Raw genomic sequence first — 6,093 nt, forward strand, 5'->3', positions numbered from 1 at the left:
CACAGCCATACATGCTAGCATGTGACTCTTGATCTAGGGGGCATGAGTTCAAACCTCACGTTGGGTGTAGAGATTAAATAAATACATACTTTTAAAAAAATGTGTTTTGACAACTTCTGAGGCCTTCTCTGAATGTCATAGAAAGGCCTCAACTTCTAAAGTTCAACAAATATTAGCAAATATTGAAAATTATCTGTTACTCTCTGCATAATGGTGAAGAATATCTGCTGGTCCTCTCCAGGTTCATTGCCTCTAAGTTGTATGTTTGTATGTATGTATGTAATTTATTTATTTATTTTTAATGTTAATTTGTTTTTGAAAGAGAGAGACAGAGTATGAGCTGGGGAAGGGGCAGTGAGAGGGAGACACAGAATCGGAAGCAGGCTCCAGGCTCTGAGCTGTCAGCACAGAGCCTGACGTGGGGCTCGAACTCACGGACTGCGAGATCATGACCTGAGCCGAAGTCGGACACTCAACCGACTGAGCCACCCAGGTGCCCCAATGTATATATGTATTTAAAGTAATGTCCACCCAACAAACTCACAATCCCAAGATCAAGACTGGGATGCTCTACTGACTGAGCCAGTCAGCACCCCCAAGTTTTATATCTTTTAGAACTGGTGGGGCCCAGTCCTAGGAGTGTCCTTAGCACAAAACTTCACATTTCTAGTCTATCTTTTGGATAATTATCTGGAGTTTGGGGCCCACAATTTACCTTTGGATCCACTGAAGAGTAGCATCTCATCCATGATGGGTGCTTTAGTGAATATAACTATTTCTTCCATAATATGTTCTGGAATAAGGAATATTCCTTTTTCATTATATTTCCAGCTGACTTTCATGCCAGCATTTTGCCCAAACCCCCATTCCCTAGCTTTTCTTAGGTCTTACAAGGAATATTTTGGTTGGTATTTAGTTAAGTCTATGTCTGCCACTAAAGGCATCATAGAGGGTTTGGAGTCCTCATATGGGCTACCAGGTCGGTGGCCTGATCAGCCTGATTATTTCCTTGAGCTATATAATTACTTGGCTTCTGATGCCCTGGACAATGAACTACTGCTCGTTCTTTCAGTTTCATTACTGCAATTATTAAGTTTAGAACTTTTTGGGTGTGTCTAATTTCTTTATTTCCTATAGTTAACAACGCTTTTTCTTTCAATAAGGTATCATGTGCATGAATCACTGAGAAAGTGTATTTAGAATCAGTATGTATAGTTATCCTTTTTCCTTTACCTAAATGAAGGGCCCTTGTTAGGGCAATGTGTTCCGCCTTTTTTTTTTTTTAAGAAACTTTTTTTTAAGTTTATTTATTTATTTTGAGAGGGAAGAGAGTGGGAGGGGCAGAGAGAGGGGGGTAGAGAGAGAGGTTCTTAAGAGAGTATATAGATTGGGTAGCACCGAGTGGATATATTCCACAGTCTGTTTCATGGCCCTTTAATCTTGCACAAAGTGAACAGTCTTGGATGCCTGATTTTTGTAGAAGGAAAATAGGTGAATTGTATGGGGATTAGCAAGGGCTGATGAGGCCAAATTCCAAGAAGGCACAGAGAATGGGCTGAACGCCCCTTTTTGGCTTGTTCCTTTGATAGGTACTGAAGTTCAGAATCTTTACCCCATCACAAAATTTAACATACACAAGTGTCACTGATTTTGCTCGCCCCAGCTTCCCATCCATCCGAACATCTGATTCTTATCTTTTGGATAACTTCTTCAGGCAGCTCTTATAGGACTTCTCCACCTTGATGTGGTACCTCTGCTTGAAAGGCACAAGCTTGCTTTGGTGGTACTTTTACATCGATGTGCAGGTGCTAAAGTAAATTCAGCATTCAATTTAGTTAATAGGTCGCATCCCAGTAAAAGGGGGACATTCAGGCATATACAAAAAGCTACGTTTAAGGTGAGTTTGCCCCATTTGACAGGCTAGTGGTTGTAAGAAGGTTTAGTAAGAGACTCGCTTTATAGCCATGGCTTGATTTGGTAGCAGAGAGAGCCAGGAGTTCAGTACTGAATATGTGGCCCCAGTATCAATCAACAAGTCTGTAAATTTGTTTTTCTACCTCCATTGTTCCCAGGGTTCCTCATGGGAAATGATGACAGGTTTCCAAGTTGTTTTTTTTTTTTTTAACGTTTATTTATTTTTGAGACAGAGAGAGACCGAGCATGAACGGGGGAGGGTCAGAGAGAGGGAGACACAGAATCTGAAACAGGCTCCAGGCTCTGAGCTGTCAGCACAGAGCCAGACGCGGGGCTCGAACTCACGGACCGTGAGATCATGACCTGAGCCGAAGTCGGCCGCTTAACCAACTGAGCCACCCAGGCGCCCCCAGGTTTCCAAGTTTCAAAGGAACCCCTGGGCCCCTTCATTCTTGGTCACCAGCCAATTCAGGCATCTGACAGGCGGTTTGTTGCTCTGTCTCTTCAAGATACCTTGTGAGCTTGGGGCATTCCTCTTTCCAATGGCCCTCTTCTTTGCAATAGGCACACTGTTGAAGCCCCAAATTGGGGCATCCTTTAGGGTCCAAGGAACTCAAATTTCTTCTCTGGGGTAGACCTCGACCTGTTCCGTGGTCCTCAGTCTGGTCTTGGCTTCCCTTGAATTAGGGCAACAGCCAGCAAGGTAGCCTGCTATTTCATTTTCTAATGCTCTTTTCTTTCTTGCACTTGGTCTCTGCTGTTAAAAACTTTAAAGCAACCTCAACCAATTGTGACACAGATATTCCTAATGCATCTCCAGCCTTTGGAGTTTCTTTTGAATGGCTGGGGCATTTTGCCCAAAAAACATCATATTGAATGTTTTCAAAAATTCTTTTTTGTTGTTGTTGTTGTTTTATAGATTTATTTTCAAAGGGCAAAACAGGCAATTTAAATACAAGTCTAAACAGAATTACTCTGTCAAAGGCAGCAATAATGCCAAAATGCGTTCTCACTTCCAGACACTTGCCAGCATCTTCTGAGTCTTCTCTCAGTGAAAAAACGGGGTCTGATATTTTATTCATAAACATCCTTCTCATCTGCAATGTAATCTACGATTTCTTGTGGACACATTAACTTCTCAGCATCTGTATCAGGGATTTCAAACCCAAATTCGTTCTCCATGGCCATGATAATCTCTACTTGGTCCAAACTGTCTAAGCCCAGGTCTTTCATAAAGTGGGAATTTACCGAGAACTTTTCAGGGTCGATCTTGTCATAGAGTTTCAGATGTAAAGAACACGGTCCTTGATTTCCCTCTAATGTCAAAGTGGGCGCATCACTCTACTGGCGGCACAACTGTGTTATTGGAACTGTGTGAGCACTGAGGCAGGGCATCAAGGCAGGACGCGGAAACCTAGGCCTCCCCTGGGCCCCCGCGGGTACAGGGTGTTGCTGAGCAGCCGGACTGCGGCCAGCATGGGGACCCGGGGCAGCGGCACAAAGGCCACAGGCAGTCGGCGGACACAAGTGGAAAGGACACAGCCGCCATGGCTACGCTGACCCAGGATCTCAAAAATTCTTTCAAGAAAGTCTGAAGGGTCTTCATTCCATTTATGCTTTCTTCCTTTTTTTTTTTTTTAAGTTTATTTATTTATTTTGAGAGAGAGAGAGAGAATGAACTGGGGAGGGGCAGAGAGAGAGAGAGAGAGAGAGAAAGGGAGGGAGACAGAATTCTAAGTAGGCTGTGGGTTGTCAGCACAGAGCCCGACACAGGGCTTGATCCTACGACTGAGATCATAACCTGAGCCAAAATTAAGAGTTGGATGCTTAACTGACTGAGCCACCCAGGCACCCCTCTTTTTATTTAAGATTTTATTTTGTAAGTAATCTCTACACCCAACGTGGGGCTTGAACTCCCCACGAGATCAAGAGTCACATGCTCCACCGACTGAGCCAGCCAGGTGCCCCCACCTTCTTATACTGTACAAAAACAACTCAAAATGGATTAAAGACCTAAATGTGACACCTGAAACCATAAGACATGAAGAAAACAGAGGCAGTAATTTCTTTGACGTCAGACATAAAAACATTTTTCTAGATATGTTTTCCTCGGGCAAGGGAAACAAAAGTAAAATTAAACTATTGGGACTACACCAAAATAAAAAAAATCTTTTGCACAGAGTAGGGACCCCTTTTCTTAATCCACCTAAAATATCACCGTGATAGTGTTCAAGCTTACCTCAGTCTCCACCTTGATGTTCCAGTTGGGATCCACAGTAGGAGTGGGCAGTATAGCATTAGCTCTTAGGAAGTTATGAGAGTTTTAGCATGTAGCCAGTTAACTTCTTCCCTAGCCTTTCCTAGCATCATGTGGCATTCCTCAGAAATGAGGGAATATTTAACAAATTTTGTACACCTGTCCAAGTGGGGTTGTGGGTGACAAAAATAGATGGGAACAGATTTTCCATCCTCTTGGGGTCATCTCTGTAAGTAGGCATGCTGTTTTTCCAATTAAACAAATTCAGGGGTGCCTGGGTAGCTCAGTCAGTTAAGTGTGCAACACTTGATTTCAGCTCAGGTCATCATCTCACGGTTCGTGAGTTTGAGCCCTGTGTCGGGCTCTGTGCTGAAAGCTCGGAGCCTCCTTGGGATTCTCTGTTTCCCTTTCTCTCTGTCCCTCTCTTTGTGCTCTCCCTTTCTCTCTCTCAAAACAAATAAAGAAACATTAAAAAAAATTTCAAGTGAAGAGTGGACCCAAATCATTCCTATAGGTTATCCCCACCGCATCTAAGCCTCCAATTGGGACTTGCCTTAGCAGATTTTGTCTTCCCTGGGAACGAGTGGCTCCCTGAACAAATTGAGTCAGGGTATGAGAAGGGGAGACCATTCCTACCTGTTGACCCCCTAAGGCTGAGGGTCCTGGTTTAGGGCCCTGTAGGGGCTCAGGCTGTTGGGACTGGGGCTGCTGAGAAGGGACAGTAGCTCCAGTGCCCCCATAGGGTGGAAGAGCTGTACAGGAGTTTAATTCAAGTAATCAATAAATCATCCTCCTCTCCCTGGTGAGGATCAGGCAACACAGTCTTTTTATTGTCACTGGTTTGTTGGAGTAGAATTTTACATCTTCTCTGAGCTGACTTATTTTGATACAAAAGCAAAAAAAAGACTTACCTTCCCTTTTACAAAGCAAATCTAATTGCAAGATGGTATTACACTTTGGGGATCCATTAATTGGCTATTTTTTTCCAGAGTCTAATGAATATTGTGGCCAAGCATTGTTGCAAAAGATCATCTTTTTCCTTTTCATAGATTCATAACTAAACATTGTCCAATTTTGGAGAATATAGCCCAAAGGGCTGCATGCAGGGATCAAATTGTCATTTCTTATTTTCCAATTAGAACACAGCCAGTTTAATGCAAAGATACCAAAAGCTGCAGCAACAAATGAGCCAAATGAAGCCAAGAGTACCTCTGTGAACAAAGGTTCTCTAGTTCCACTCTAAAAGTCAGGGCTTCACCAACTGAATCAAATGGCTTCCTAGCCAATCTTTTCTTTTCCACTTGTTTTTGTTTTTGTTTTTGAGGAGGGGGGGGGAGGAGCAGAGGGAGAGAGAGAGAGAGAGAGGGAGAATCTTAAGCAGGCTCCACATCAAGTATAGAGCCCAACACAGGGCTCAATCTCATGACCATCTGCGAGATCATGACCTGAGCCAAAATCAAGACTTGGACACTTAACCACATTGAGCCACCCAGGCACCGACCCCCCCCCCCCCCCCGCCCCCAGTCAACCTTTTCTTAATCAAGTAACAAAAAAAAGGCTATGAGAGCCAAACTAAAACCCCTTATTTGGAGGCCACCAAATAGGAGGAAGAAATAAGAACTGAGTAACTGAGGTTACTCACCAAAGAGATATCTGTCCATACTGAAACCAAAAGCTGTTTCCTTTGCCACAAGAGTTAAATTAAGCACCTGAAGGTCAGTGGAGCTGAAGTGGGGTGGGGCCCCCAGAGTAAGGTCTCTAGGACAAAGAGCCTAGGCAGCTGCTTAGACTCACCACCAGACTCCCATTAATAGCTGGGGCCACTGAACCAAGGTCAAAGAGTTCCTGGCTGGCTCACCAAATTTGTGACCAAACCCAGGTTCATAGGACCAATGTGCAGCAGAGCCAATCAACTGAGACAT

At 43.7% G+C, this 6,093-nt stretch overlaps 1 pseudogene; it reads right to left on the reverse strand.

Moving 5' to 3' along the window:
• Window positions 1-2,819: 2,819 nt before the first annotated feature.
• LOC128777790 (acyl carrier protein, mitochondrial-like) lies at window positions 2,820-4,701 on the reverse strand (annotated as a pseudogene).
• Between the last annotated feature and the right edge of the window lie 1,392 nt (window positions 4,702-6,093).

This window comes from Panthera pardus, unplaced genomic scaffold, assembly GCF_024362965.1.
Source record: "Panthera pardus isolate Hobbes unplaced genomic scaffold, ASM2436296v1 HiC_scaffold_17, whole genome shotgun sequence".
In the NCBI taxonomy this organism is placed as follows: Eukaryota; Metazoa; Chordata; class Mammalia; order Carnivora; family Felidae; genus Panthera; species Panthera pardus.